The 16,464-nt window shown below is 38.8% G+C and overlaps 1 long non-coding RNA gene across 1 annotated transcript; it reads right to left on the bottom strand.

Annotated features, from left to right (window-relative positions):
• Positions 1-13,034: 13,034 nt before the first annotated feature.
• LOC126630011 (uncharacterized) lies at positions 13,035-15,758 on the bottom strand. The gene is made up of 5 exons (XR_007625925.1): positions 15,220-15,758; positions 15,027-15,072; positions 14,818-14,845; positions 13,825-13,915; positions 13,035-13,337 (listed from the first exon to the last, which is right to left on the bottom strand). It is a non-coding gene; the product is annotated as an uncharacterized LOC126630011 (long non-coding RNA).
• Positions 15,759-16,464: the final 706 nt, after the last annotated feature.

Genomic DNA, 16,464 nt, shown 5'->3' with positions numbered 1-16,464 from the left:
GGTTTCCTCATATGAACAATTGAGAGCTCAATTGGATTTCCCAAATGAAGATGAAAGTCTGGTATTAAAAGTTAAAGGCTTTTTTGGCTGCAAGTGTCGTAGACTCTTTATTGTTAGCACCTCAATGTTGATGAAAGTCTGGTATCAAAAGTTAAAGGCTTTTTTGGCTGCAAGTGTCTTAGACTGCTCTTTTATTAGCACCTCAATGTTGATTAGACTTTCCTTTTGTTAGGACCTCAAGTTGTCTATGTATAAGTGTTGGTGCCCTTCATGACAATTACTACCACTGAGATAGGTCACCCTGAGTTAGATTGATATTGGGATGTTTATGTTATTTTGTGGGATGTACACTTGATGAATGTATTCGGCTTATGTGCTTTAATTGTTGATTAATGAAAAATGTGAATTAAGTATATTACCTTATAGTTATGAATTGCAATTCTAGATTACGAAACAGGAACAAGTTGTGTCACATGTCAAAAGAATATGTGACGATTTAATTCGTCATATATTATTCCTAAATAGGTATTTGATTTAACATATGTGACATAAGTTGTGTCACATGTCAAAAGAATATGTGACGATTTCAATGTCATTTAGTGTTAATCATATCATTCTAGGATTATATTGGGTGACGATAAAATCATCACTTATAAGTTTGATATGAGACGAAAAACATTGGTTACTGACTTTTTTTTTTTTTTTTTTTGTGATGCTTATTCCGTCACTTACAAACAGAATATGTGACGAAATTAGCGCCACGAAAAAGAAAAATATGTGGCGACTTTGACATTTGTCATGTGAACTATCGGTGATGCTATATAGGTGACGATAATTGTGACACTGAAATTTCGTCACATATAGTCAAATGTGACGAATTTTCATATTTATGTGACGAATGTCTGTCGCCACAAAAACCCTGTTTTCTTGTAGTGCCCCCTCTCCCCTTCCCTCCCTAACCATCCCCAGACCCCATTCCCTACCCTCTAATCATTTGATACTAATCAATATTTTTACCCTAATCTAAGTTATAACTTATTTATTATCTTGAGAGAATTTTGATACTTTGCTTTATATTTCAATTGTAGGACATGCAAATCTACTTTGGACAAAAAGCAATAAACAAAGGAATTTTTGAGTAATTTCAATTAGAATATATTTGTGAGTCTTACAAGATGATTGTAAGACTCACAAATCTAATAGGTATTACAACTTAAACAGGATACTATCTAAAAGATAAGATATGATAGAATTCATAATTTCATAAGATTTACACAATTACATTCCTAACCTAATTAGGATTGCAACATTAACAAACTTTGGTAAAAATTTATTTACAAGGAATGGAGATATCTTCTCCAAATTTGACCATACAAAAGAGAGACCGAGAGAGATTATTTTCATTATAGAAGAAGATTAATTATTAACAGGGGTAAATATTAGTTTATTTCGTGATTTTTATCATTTAGTACATGAAGTTTTTTTTGTCCTAAAGTTATATCTAAAGTGTTAATTTTAGGACAGTCTCATACATCCGTTAATCAAATTGTTAACTCTGCGGTGAACTAATGACGTGACACCTATGAAGACAATGACTGAACGGCACATATCATTAAGGGATCCACGTGAAAATTAAAAATTAAAAAAAATAATTATATAAAAAAAGTTAAAAAAAAAAAAAAAAAAAGGGAAAACCCAGATCGTCTTCCCCAAATCCTCCCGTGCTCACCCTCCCACCTCCATCACCCGCAACCACTTCCCTCCCTATTGCTCCTCCATCCCCTCCACCCCTTACCCACCGACACCCTTCCCTGATACCGACACAGCAGAACCCATTTCATCCACGAATTTTATCAAGAGACCCACCACCGCAGCCACGCCCACCACAGTTTCCAACCCTGGCAACTCAACTCCCAAGACCCCACCACACACATGTCCCCCACCCAGTTCCATACCCCCACTGCCACCTTCAATTTCAACTTCGACCACCACGACGCCGTCGACCCCAACGAATCAGACTAACTCCAGTCCCCGCCGCCGCATCACCGCGTTAACTCTGACGACTCCGACGATGAAAAAGAGCCCATGTTCGAGAAGCCCTTGACCCCGAGTGACTCGGGCCTCCTGCTGAGTTTCGAGGACGAGTCTAGGAATAGGAGCAAAATCCACGTTTAGATTATCAATTTATGTTTCTGGGCTTTTTTTTTTTGTTTTTTTGTAGATGGTGAGGGAAGAAACTTGGGAAGGATTTATTGCTGATTCACTCTTTTTTTGGACCAAGCTCCTCCAATCCATGGAGGCCCATAACCAATAACCAAAGGAGGGACACACTGGGGACTTGCCGAGTGCGAAGAAGCAGCTTTGTGAATTGCGACGGAGCACTGAAACCTCGGACCTTGAACTGGAGTCAGATCGAGCGAGAAATCACAGAGAGAGAGGGGCAAAGCAATGGAGAAGAAGCAGAGTAAACCAATGGAGCTTTTAAACACGATGGTATCTGGAGAGGAGTGGACACAGGGGGTGGTGGAGTTGGAGGAGGAGGAGGTCGACAACGGGATTTGGGGAAGATGATTTGGGTTTTGCCTTTTGTTTTTTGTTTTAATAATTATTTTTTAAAATTTTTTAAATTCACGCGGACCTTAATGACACGTGACGTTCAGTCATTATTCAAATATGCGTCACGTCATCAGTTAACAGTTTGACTAACGGATGTATAAGTTTATCTTAAAATTAACACTTTAGGTATTTGGGACGAAAAAACTTTATTTAGCAAATGTTGAAAATCACAAAACTTAAAGATAATAAACTGATATTTACCCAATTAACAGTTACCGGAATTGATACCACCGGATCAAATCTTTTGTCAAATAAGGCACAAGAAAACGTGATATATTTTGTGGTGCGGGGTAGTGGGATATATAATTTCTCTGTTGAATCTATATAAATATGGAATTAATACTAAAGAAATTGAGAAATCAAATCTTTTGTCAAATAAGGAATACGAAAAGGTGATATATTTTGTGGTAGGTTCGGGGTACAGTGGGATTTCTCTGTTGAATCGATATAAATATGGAATTAATACTCAAGAAATTGAGAAATAAAATCTTTTGTCAAATAAGGCACTAGAAAACGTGATATATTTTGCGGTAGGTTCGGGGTATAGTGGGATATATAATGTCTGTTGAATCTATATAAATGAATCATTGGATCGGCTAGGGTTTTCATCCATATACAAGAAGAAGATGGGATTCCATAAAGTTTTCGTTCTCTCGTTAGTTACCTTGGCAATGGCTTCCCTTTTAGTTGCAGCTGGTACTCCATCTTTCACTCTCTTATCTAGACTACGTTTTACTTTTCTTTTTTTTCGTTTTGTTGAGAATTGACTCTTTTATTCAAGGATAAACTACCATTTAACCCTCTAAATTATTATTCCAGTTGAAATTGATTCCCTAAACTATATGAAATCAGCCAATAACCCCTCACTGTCAGTTTCAATGAAATTTCATCCACTTAGCCATCAAATACTGGCATGACACTTCACCATTAAGAGTGATTAATGTGCTAGCTACATTTGAATATGACGGTGAGGAGTTATTGGAAAATTTCAAATAGAGGGTTAATTTATCAAAAACATAGTTTATGAGGTCATTTTCAACTAAAGCAATAGTTTAGGAAGTTAAACGACAATTTACCCTTTATTCAAATATTGCAGAATTCCAGTCAGTGTTCTAAAAATTGACCTAGGCGGCGCCTAGGATCTGGGCGGCGGAGCTTCGACCCGATTTAGACTAAAACGTTCAGTTAGGCGGGGAGGACATATAAATATGGAATTAATACTAAAGAAATTGAGAAATCAAATCTTTTGTCAAATAAGGAATACGAAAAGGTGATATATTTTGTGGTAGGTTCGGGGTACAGTGGGATTTCTCTGTTGAATCGATATAAATATGGAATTAATACTCAAGAAATTGAGAAATAAAATCTTTTGTCAAATAAGGCACTAGAAAACGTGATATATTTTGCGGTAGGTTCGGGGTATAGTGGGATATATAATGTCTGTTGAATCTATATAAATGAATCATTGGATCGGCTAGGGTTTTCATCCATATACAAGAAGAAGATGGGATTCCATAAAGTTTTCGTTCTCTCGTTAGTTACCTTGGCAATGGCTTCCCTTTTAGTTGCAGCTGGTACTCCATCTTTCACTCTCTTATCTAGACTACGTTTTACTTTTCTTTTTTTTTCGTTTTGTTGAGAATTGACTCTTTTATTCAAGGATAAACTACCATTTAACCCTCTAAATTATTATTCCAGTTGAAATTGATTTCCTAAACTATATGAAATCAGCCAATAACCCCTCACTGTCAGTTTCAATGAAATTTCATCCACTTAGCCATCAAATACTGGCATGACACTTCACCATTAAGAGTGATTAATGTGCTAGCTACATTTGAATATGACGGTGAGGAGTTATTGGAAAATTTCAAATAGAGGGTTAATTTATCAAAAACATAGTTTATGAGGTCATTTTCAACTGAAGCAATAGTTTAGGAAGTTAAACGACAATTTACCCTTTATTCAAATATTGCAGAATTCCAATCAGTGTTCTAAAAATTGACCTAGGCGGCGCCTAGGATCTGGGCGGCGGAGCTTCGACCCGATTTAGAGTAAAACGTTCAGTTAGGCGGGGAGGACATAAGCGGCCGCCTAGGCGCTCGCTAGGCGCCTGAGGCGGGCTAGGCGACAATCTAGGTGGTTTGAATCTTGCTGCAAATCCCAAACTTGCTACAATTTTCGCAAATGATCTACAACTTCCGATCTCGTACGTAGTAGCAGAGCCCCGAAATTTTTTTGTAGCTTGTCTATGTGAAGATGAGGGAAGAGAGAGTGCGAAGAGAGAGAGAGACTGCCGGTGATGTTTGCAGCTTGTCTCTGTGAAGATGAGGGAAGAAAAAGTGCTGCCAAATAAGTTATGCAGCTCGTCTATGAAGATGAGAGCAGAGAAGAGAGAGTGCGATGAGAGAGAGAGACTTAAACATTTCAGTATGTGGTGGTGGTGCAAGTTGAGGACTCAAAAGCTTGGGTAATGTGAAAGAGTAGAGGTGAGGTGGACATTTTGATGGTTTTAAAATTGAAAACCATGAACTGTGATGGTTTTAATTAGGGGTGGTTCGGTATGGGATCCCATACCGAAACCCTTGTCCTGATTCCCAAACTGAAATTTTCAGGAATCCCAATTTCAATACCGATCCCAAACCAAATTTTTGAGAATCCCAATTTTCGGGAATCTCGAAATAGTTTCTGGATTTCGAGACAAATCAGGAATCCTGAAATGGTTTTGGGCTTTTGGACTAAAATTTGACATATTATGCTTTTGGGTTAAAATTTGACATATTATGCTTTTAGGCCCAATCAACCAATTTGTTTTCACTAATCTGCCAATCAAATGACAAGGCTTGTTTCTACTAATCTGTGCACAAACTTGACATAGTTTCATAGTATATAGCCAATCTGCCCACTGCCCATCTGTGCACAAATCTGTGCACAATAGCATCTGCCTATTCAATTTATCAGAAGCAAGATTGTTACAATACTAATATCATTGCAATAAAGATGGCATTAACCTAATAAATAAAGTAACTTTAAAGCTGTCTATAAAATGGATACAAGATCTATTACTCATAAATGCATATTGATTCCATTGACATATGAATTTTCATAGCAACCACACGTTTTAACTGAACCATTATATATCACATAAACAAAATTTGGTTTTAAAAGTGCTGCATCGCAAGTTGATGTTATATACACACACACATACATATATATATATTGTTTATACCATATTTAGGGTCTCGTATTTAGATCTCGTATAAATACTTGAGGGACTTAAATGTAATTGTGTGGTAAAGGAAAGGGCAAATATGTAATAAGTGAGGAGTCCTTATTCTATAAAAGGACCCCTCACCCTCACAATTAGAAGAGGCCAATTCCTAAGGCTTCTCACCCCTCTCAATGCTCTCACCCTCAGAGCTCTCTCTTTCCCTCACTTCTCAGAGAAATACAATACTATCAGTGTGGACGTAGCCCAAACCTTGGGATGAACCACGATACATCTTGTGTTATTTATATTACTTGCAGATTCACGGTCGGATTTACGTTGTACCGAGACCTCCGGTTTTGTGCATCAACATTTGGCGCCGTCTGTGGGAACTCGACACGAAAAGCTATGTCGGTTCTCTCTCAATTTTTCACCTCTACTGGGAATCTGCAAAATCTGCAAAATCACAAAAACCCAGAAACAGAAAAGATCCAAATCTCAAACACTCCTCATAAGCCCACATGGAAGATAAAGGTCGTTGCTTTTTGGGTTTTGGGTTGGTATTCAAGAAACCCAGAGAATCAAACCTTTCTTCCTCTCTCCCATGGTTGCCTTCTCCTCCTTATCATCACTATGTCCTCCTCCCAGTTCTTCCTCCCAAGGTGGACCCGAGTTCTCCGGCGCCAGAACTTTCAAAGCGACGACATTGACAACACCCACAACTCTAACAACATCGAAGACATCATCAACACCCCAATCATCTCCAACTCCGTCGAATGCTACGCCTGCACTCAGGTGGGGGTCCCAGCCTTTCACTCTACCAGCTGCGACGGCGCCCATCAGCCATAATGGGAGGTCTCCGCTGGCTCTTCCCTGATCCCCATCCAATCTCGAAGAGTCTCTCTCGCCACATCTCAGCCAGCCCCTTCGGCCCCGTACTTGACCCCCTCAGCAAGCGCGTCCAGCGCTGGAACCACGCGTTCCTCCTAGCATGTGGGATGGCGTTGGCCGTCAACTCGCTCTTCTTCTACGTCCTCTCCATTGGAAGAAGCGGGACGCCTTGCCTATACATAGACAGTTGATTAGCAGCAATTGTGACCCTGCTCCGCACGTGCGTGGACGCCGTGCACCTGTGCCATTTGTGGGTACAGTTCCGGCTGCGGTACGTGTCGAGGGAGTCTCTGGTGGTCGACTGCGGGAAGCTCGTGTGGGACACATGTGCGATCTCTTCCCACTACCTTCGATCTCTCAAAGGTTTCTGGTTCGACGCCTTCATCATCCTCCTCGTTCCCCAGATCTGAATCTTTTTCTGAATTTTTCACAAGGAAATTACAATTTTGCCATTGTCTGTAAAGGTACACAGACACATGGTTCACAGTAAATGGGGTGGATTATGAAGGAGGCCTACTGTGTGTTGGAAAAATGTTAATGTCTTGGGCTCCCAACAAGTTCTCTCAAATCACTACTGATAGCCTATCCATCTTTCGAACCGTGTGACCTGTACCAGATTTTGCAGGGGCTTTACTTACGTGGAAAGATTTGACAGTTACAATTAAGGGGAAAAGAAAGTACTCTGAGAAGGTTATGAAGAGTTCAAATGGTTATGCTTTGCCAAGAACTATAACAGTAATTATGGGTCCTGCGAAGTCAGGGAAGTCGACGCTACTAAGGGCTCTTGCAGGAAGATTGCCTCACTCAGCCAGAATGTATGGTGAGGTTTTTTGTGAATGGCTCAAAGTCGCCCATGCTGTATGGTTCATACCTGGGGTCGTGCTTCTCTCTTCAATCTGCCCCGCCCATTACCTCAAGAAGTCGTCCCCGTCGCGGAGCGAGAACGCCACTTCCACCCCCAGCCGGTTTTTCCGCCGACCCTTTCCGCCTCCGTTCCAGCGAAGCACATCAAGGCCAGATTTCCTCCTCCAAACCTTCAGCAGATGCTGATGGAGATACCAAGAAAAGCAAAAGATGAGATCACCGTCCGCTGCCAATGATGAAAGTAGAGATACAGATAAGCTGTCTTACAACAATACCATTATTATCCCACTTTGGCGTTGTCTGCCATGCCAAAAGAGAAAAGAGAAAGAAAAGCAAAAGAAGAAAGCAGAAAGAAAAAAAAAACAATCAAGTGAGTTGCGGCACAAAAGGAAAAGACAGAGACATAGTGGAGAGAAAGAAGAAAAACAAAAGATCTTCCTATTATGATGATTTCTTCTATCTGCCAGATAAAGAGATAGAGAGAGTGCAGCAGGAAAACACAAGCAAAAGTAAGGAATAAACACTCCACCAGAATGATGAGGTTTATTTTCCTTATTTTTGAATGATGTAATTTATTTTTCGTATCTTTCGGAGATATCTGTATAAACCCCATCAGAGGGTAAAAAAAAAAAAAACCCATAAGCCCAAAATAACACCAACCATGTCATTAAAAGTACGTTCAGTACTCCACAATTATTCGACAACCCACCGCTATTACTACCAACCAGGTGACTAAAAGTACACCCAGTACTCCAAAATTATTCGGCAACCCGTCACTATTACCACCAACCAGGTGATGAAATGTACAACCCGTACTCTAATATCGTTTGGCAAATAGCCATTCATGCCACCAACCAGGTGATGAGATGTACAACCCGTACTCTCATTTGGCAACTAGCCATTCATGCCACCAACGAGGCGATCAAAAGTACGCCCAGTACTTCATATTATACATGAGCATTACTCATATCAATCATATATAAACATTCATGAGCATCACTCATATCAATCATACATGAGCATCACTCATGTCAACATTCATGAGCATCACTCATGTTAACATCCATGAGCATCACTCATGTCAATCAAACGTTCATGAGCATCACTCATGTCAATCAGCTTCAAAAGCTTCATTTACAGAGCTACAGCTTCAAAAGCTTCATTTACAAAAGCTCTAGCTTCAAAAGCTTCATTTACAAAGCTCCAGCTTCAAAGCTTCACTTACAAAGCTTCAATGCAGGGTATACAAATACTGCCTCCAAACAACCGTCACTTTGGCCCATACATGGATTCAATTTGAAGTCTCCAGCCAACAGACTCTATTGACCGAAAACTTGGGGGACTACATTATGTACCATATATTGGGCCTCAACTGGACCTTATGAAAAATATTTAGGGGACTTAGCCCATCACTTATGTATTGAGGAACGATCCCTTATTTTATAAAAATGGACTCCCTCACCGTCATTAGAGAGCATCAACTCTAGCACATTATTCATGTATTGAGGAGCGAGCCCTTATTTTATAAAAGGGACTCCCTCACCACTATTAGAGAGTATCGCCGCCTACTGAGCAACCACCTTGCCGCGAGCATCAACTCTAACCCATCATTTATGTATTGAGGAACGAGCCCTTATTCTATAAAAATGACTCATTCACCATCATTAGAGAGCATCAACTCTAGCCCATCATTCATGTATTGAGGAACGAGCCCTTATTCTATAAAAGGGACTCCCTCACCATCATTAGAGAGCATCAACTCTAGCCCATCATTCATGTATCGAGGAGCGAGCCCTTATTCTATAAAAGGGACTCCCTCACCTTCAAACGCCGCAAGCCGAGCCAACCAAGGCAACCTAAGCCACGAGCCGAGCAGCCTCGCAGCGTGTGCTACTTCTAGTTGAGCATTATTTCAGATTGAGCACTACCTCATATCGAGCATCAGTTCAAGACAGTATCTAGTTACTTCGGCCCACACATGGACTAAATTTCAAGTCTCCAGCCAAAAGACTCTCTTAACTGAAGACTTGGGGCACTACTGTTTATACCATATTTAGGGCCTCGTATTTAGATCTCGTATAAATACTTGAGGGACTTAAATGTAATTGTGTGGTAAAGGAAAGGGCAAATATGTAATAAGTGAGGAGTCCTTATTCTATAAAAGGACCCCTCACCCTCACAATTAGAAGAGGCCAATTCCTAAGGCTCCTCACCCCTCTCAACGCTCTCACCCTCAGAGCTCTCTCTTTCCCTCACTTATCAGAGAAATACAATACTATCAGTGTGGACGTAGCCCAAACCTTGGGGTGAACCACGATACATCTTGTGTTATTTACATTACTTGCAGATTCACGGTCGGATTTACGTTTTACCGAGACCTCCGGTTTTGTGCATCAATATATATATATATATATATATATATATATATATATATATGAATACTAGCTCCAGAGAGAGCAAGCAAACATCATGTATAGGAACAATAAAACTCAGATTAACACAGAAATCAAAACTTTTTATGTCGAATCAGGTGCTATTTTTATCCCCAGAGACAAGGTTATGGAGAACAAGTTACTTGGGAGGATGTTTGAAATGTGCTACATCTTGGTATTGTAAATAATGAGCCAGGGTTCTTGGGGCAGCCTTCAAGTTATGCTTATTGGTTTTAAAAGTGCTACATTGCAAGTTGATGTCCATCAGAAACATAATGGACATTCGAAACTTACTCAAGAGTCAATACCACTACAGTTACATTAGCATCCACGCACAACAACATTAATTGCTACAACATCATTGATCTTCATCCAACCAAATCTCGACTACCCACGAGTTCAAAGTTCAACCAAACCGTCTTAAATCCCAAACATTAATTCAAACAGAATGACATATACATCCAAACAGTCTTACGAGTAAGAAACACGAAAGTTACGAACTTTTTTACCTGAGGTGGAGGAAGAAGAAGAAGGAGAAGAAGGAAGAGGATGCCTGAGGTGGACCTGTGGCATAGAGGTGGCTAGAGATATATAATGGTGAAGGTGGCTGTGAGAGAAAATCACCCCAGAGAGAGATCGCGAGAGAGAGCGGTGGCGTAGAGGTGGCTGTGCGATGAAGGAAGGCTGGAGAGTCAGGTGTGGTGGTGGGCCGATGGCTGGCCGGAATTCGTCACAGAGAGAGAGATGAGATGAGGGCTTGCCGGCTCGGTGAGGGAGAGATTAGAGACGAGATTAGGGCTCGGCTATTCGATAGAAACAATGGAACAATAGTGAACTGTGAAATGGGATTCTGACCTAAAAACATATGAACGGCATAGATTAAATCCAAAATAATGAACGGTTGAAATAATTCTCTTATAATTAAAATATATATATATATATATATAATATTTATTTTTGGTTTGGTATGGGAATATCGAAAAAATTGAGATGCAAAACCGAATCCCGTACCGAAAATATCGGTTTGGTTCGGGATTAAATACCGAAAATTTCGGGAATTTTGGTTTGGGATCAGGATTTTTTTGGTTTGGTTTGGGATTTTTTGGATTTTTTTCCAGCCTAGTTTTAATCATGAAAACCATCCACTATGTGAAAGAAGGTGGACTGGTGATGTGAAAGAAGGCGGACAGTTTGATGGTTTTAACAATGAAAATCACCCATTATGGGCTTTTTATATTTTGAAAAGTTTGGGATATATATTGTGTGTGTGTGTGTGTGTGTATATATAAATCTTATATAAATTATAAATTATTTAGATAATATTTTGTTTTTTTTCCTAGGCAAGCATATCATATATGTACATAAAACATTCACATATGTATGTTCTTCTATAAGAAATAGCATATTAGTCAACAATTATTTACATTTGATATAGTAAATTTAATTAATTCATAAAATATATAAGAAATTTACCTAAATCCCCCTAAGATGCCTAGGCGCCCGCCTAGAACCCGCTTAGCGAGGCGGCTAGTGTATTAATCCTCTCTTCGAATAGGCGGCTAGTGTATTAATCCTCTCTTCGAAATTTTGATACTGCATGCTATACTTACACTAACCCTTTGAGATTTGGCATTGCTTTCTATTTTGCATGTAGATGTGGGAGTGATGAAGGCAGTCGACCCCTTTTGCTACTCGGTCTGCACAACCAAGTTTGGAAAACTGGAATGTGTCCAGGAGTGCATTCGGCGGCAATTCAAAAAATGGGGTGTGCATTCCCGGACAAGGGCATGGAGAAGAGACACTTTGTTGCTGTTCCCCTTAAATTAGACAAATGATTAATGGTTTTTCACTTTGTAATAACAAAGTGAAAAACAAACATTTTATTATGTATCCACCTTGCCAAAGTTGCAATAATAAACACAGTTTTTGCAAGCTTGATTAGTTTCCTACGAGTTTCATTTAGAATTTATTTATGTAGGGTTCATTTGGAATATTTTTAAATTACTAAAAGCGTTTTTAGAAGAAATATTTTTTAAACTAATGCTTAGTAAAAATGAAAGTTATCTTGAAATGCACTTGGACACCAATCTTAATTTCAAAACCCGCGAAACTAGGAAAGAAAGAAAGAAACTCGCGAAACTGTTGGTCAATAGATAGAAGAGTCTCAAGCGAGAGAGACAAAGAGACCAGGGGACTGACACAGGAGTCTCTTGAGAAAGAGCTGGTATGGTCACTGTGGTCTCGTGTGGGTTTGTGTGGTCGGAGTCGAGAGACGGAGAATTAGGGAGAAGAGAGATCGAGAATCAGGGAGGACGAGTCGAGAGCAGAGTGAGGTGAAGTCGAGAAAGAGAAGATTAATTTTGATACAACGGTTGAGATTAAATCTCAACATAATCGGACGACTATAATAATTCCAAATTTTATTTATCATATATTTAAAATTAGAATTATATATAATTATATATATATATATATATATGTATGTATTTTAATTTATTTCGGTTCGATGCTATCTTGGTGAACAAATCAACATTTCATACCGATTCCATACTGAATGTTTCAGTTTTGGTTTCGGTTCGTGCCGAATATTTGCATCCACATTTTTAAAACATAACTCGTAATGAAATAAAGGATACGTATAAATTGTAATTGAATAAGAATTTTTACAAGGTCATTGAATTTGAATATCAAATTTGTAAATAAAGGATGCATACTAAGTCTAACATTCTTCCTTCCTGAAAGGTACCTTCGTCTGCCTACTGCTGTAGGAAAAGATGAACGTAAAATATTCCGTGCACTAAAAGATCATGTGGAAACTAAGGTAAAGAGTTGGGAGGGTAAGATTATGTCTGTTAGGATGCCAAGTAGCATCACTTAGTTAGCCTAGGTATCTCAATTGTTGAGTTGGAGATCTTTAGCTTGCAACCAGCTATATAAGCTAAGATATGTACAGATGCAAAGGTGAATGAATATTTGATTGTATTAGTGTTCTTGTTAGTATCTCTTACATTTGGGTAAAGGTTGAACTGGGGTTTTATCATTGGTATCGAGCCAGTCCTCACGTTCCCTTCTCAATGTATTCGACTCGCATTTCACACTACAAAAAATATGGGCACTGCGCACTATAAATTATTTGTGCCCTTTGAGGCCAAAGGGCACCAACATATGTGCCCATAGACCAATGGCAACAGTGCAACTACTATTATATTGTATGTGCCCTCTGTGGGTGTCACCTTTGATGAAAGGGCACAATATGACTTTTGGTGCTTAAACAGTTAAGCACCAATCTGGGGTATTTGTGCCTCTGTTCTGACACCTGTGTCAAATGACTCTTCCAAGCCATGTTTGCACAATTTTGTTATTGTGCCCAATAGGTTAAATATTTAAAAAAAAAACATAAATTCAAAATTTCAAAATCAAACCAAATAGTGATACCATCAGTAATAAATTATTTGGCTGGTTTTACATGCACGTCCAAGATACCAATTAAACTAAGGGCAGAGCTAAAACATGCTTCTAAAATTTAGTTCTACAATCGACTCATACAAATATAAGCACCATGTAAGCAACCAAATCCTTCTAGTATCTCGCCTAGCAAGAAAATAAATGATTTACCCACTGTGAAAGATTCATGAATATTTACTTAAAAGGGATAAAAGAAAATAGCCTGTGTTGAGGCCAAATTTGTAGCCCGTGTTGAGGCCAAATTTGTTCTCAATAATTAAAAATAAAGTGATATAATATTTTTAGAGCCAGAATTTGATCCCAAGTGCAAACCAATCCACAACTATAATGCCATGAAAGAAAAAGACCAACCTCTGCCTTCTCGATGACTGGAGACTTCTTGAATGGCAGTAAAATATGTGGGAGCAAATACATATAGACTAGAATTGATCAAATCACTCACCTGCATTTAGAAAATAGATAACCCTTACATAATGCGGCCTGGAACAAAGCTCGTAAAACAAAGAATTGAGATCATCAAGCACCAACTAAATTAACAATTTTCGGATAGTAATTGCATTGTGTACATACAAAAGTCACTCGCTAGTATAATGCAATAGTTCTTTGGTGGCAGGATCAACAACCAACTGCCAAAACTGGTTCCAAGATTCAACAAAAACTTACAGATGAACCCAAAAACGAAGTATGGCATGATGAAAAAACAAGAGGAAAGAACATCAGGAATATGGGGGAAAATTGCAACATTATTCAATAGTTCAAGCAATCTGTCAACAAACGACCCTTTAATTACTAACATTGTACCCATCACCTTATATCCTTTATGAGCATCTGCAATGACGAACAAGAAGAAGCAATAAAAGGAATTAACTTTTCGAAATCTTATCTATAATTCCAAGCAATAATCACAAGTAATTTTCATTAAATTCCAGAAATGAATTGTATAGTGGACAACTAACAACTACTAATTGATCTTTTGACATGTCACAACAGGCCACACCGCAATCAAAATTTAGGTCCAGTGACATCAATCGCACTCTAGATTAGAATTTCATTAACCTTCAATGTTTATCGTGTTTGAACTCCAATCCAAATCAGACATGACTATGTATTCGAAATATGCAAATGGATTTGAGTGTGTAAAAAGGATTAAAGGCAACTGCAGAAGAAGATGGGATGGTGCTTAGATAACTGCACATGCTTAGAAACAGAGAGCTATTCTTCCTGCCATTCAATCAACAAAATTTGAAACATCAATTTGTTGCTTTCCTAATTTTATTATGCCAATGCAAAATGCAATGCCAATTAATATGCAGTAAACTGTGTTTAAGATTAAACAGTTCTTACCAAAGAAACATGCGAAACCCGCCAGGGCCTAGCTCGTCCCATAATTATAGCAAAGATTAAGAAATAATTAGATGAAATTAAAACCCATAACCTCATGTATTCCACACACAAAAGTAATAGAAGAAAAAAGCACAGCAGACATGCAGAGTTATAAACAATCAACTTAAACAAAATTAAGAACCAAACAGATGAGTGAATTGTTTTCGTACCTCAAAATCGCTTTGACTTTGTAAAATTTGGAGTCTGGGACCTAACCTACGAGCAACCAACAATATGGAGTCAGAAGCCATGCCAAAATTTAAAATTTAAAATCCGAGACACCCAAATCATAATTTGAATGGAATATGCAATAACATTGAAAACCCATGAACCATTTTTCCAGAAAATGGGAAGAAGAAAAACCAGAAGAACTCTACGCTCGTACGACCGGAACAATGGGCGCATTTGTTGCGTGCTTTAGAGCGATATTGGGCTGACAGAACCGAAATTTTGAAGCTTGGTGCGGATCGAGGTCGAACCCAAAAGCGGAAGCTTGTTGAGGTAGCAATGGAGGTGCGGCTGACTCCGAATTCAAAAGCTTCCACGACGACGACGAAATATTGATGAGGACCACGACTCCTCACTTCCCCTTTGACTTGCACCTGCCCTTCCCTCACCAACACCTCCTAACCCGGCACACCTCATTCCCATGATCCCTCCCTATCAGACTCGGATCCCAACGCGATTTCCCATTAAGGCTCTACATCCACCGATCTTCCCAAACCCAACCCACCCCCTCCCTTGATCCCTCATACCAGACCCCCGATCTTCCCAAACTCAAGAGCCTCCACGATTTGTCTGGAGAACGTAGAGAGAGAAAGAGGGGTTGGAGAAAGAAAGATAAAGGTAAGAAGAAGAATCTGAGGGAGGCAGAGCGGAAGAGGAAAGTAAAGGAAAAGAGATGGAAGGGACCCGGGACAGAATTAGGGTCGAATTTTAATTATTATTATAAGAGTTAGTGGGCATAATTATTATTATAACAACTATTTTTTAATTATTATTATAAGAGTTAGTGGGCACAATTGTGTAATGTGGTGGTGGAAACCCAAGTTTTTGAATTTGGAGAAGAGGAAACTTAATCTAAATCCAATTTTACAAGCTTGTCACTCCCCGATCTCGACATAAATCCCGGATTGACACTTGATGTCATCAAGTATCCGTACGTCTATCATACCCTGCCTCCGGGATATGGCAAAGCGCAACTCAAGCATCAATTCGCATAGTAATTTATTTTTTCTTCCTGATTTCTGATTGGTTGCTCAACCCCTTATAAATTCTGATTGGTCCTCCACCATTTATATTTTAGTGAAACGACTTTAAATGTCTGTAACTATACCATTATAATCCGAACTCGCAAACGGTTTTCGTTTATACGTTCGTGGTCTTGAGATCTATTTGAAAACATCAATTGTGAACTTGAAAGGTCAACGAATTTTAAAGATTGATTATGAAAATTCAAACCCAATAGTTATTCGATTTAATTCAAAAAATCAACGGAATTAAAATTAACTAATGAAAATAACATAAACGTGAAATACGAATTTAAATAACAAGATATGTAATTAATAGTGAAATTCTGAGAACGGGATTTCACAAAGCCATTATTAG

The sequence above is a fragment of the Malus sylvestris genome, chromosome 7 (assembly GCF_916048215.2).
Source record: "Malus sylvestris chromosome 7, drMalSylv7.2, whole genome shotgun sequence".
Taxonomy (NCBI): Eukaryota; Viridiplantae; Streptophyta; class Magnoliopsida; order Rosales; family Rosaceae; genus Malus; species Malus sylvestris.
This window is presented reverse-complemented; position numbering and strand designations above follow the sequence as displayed.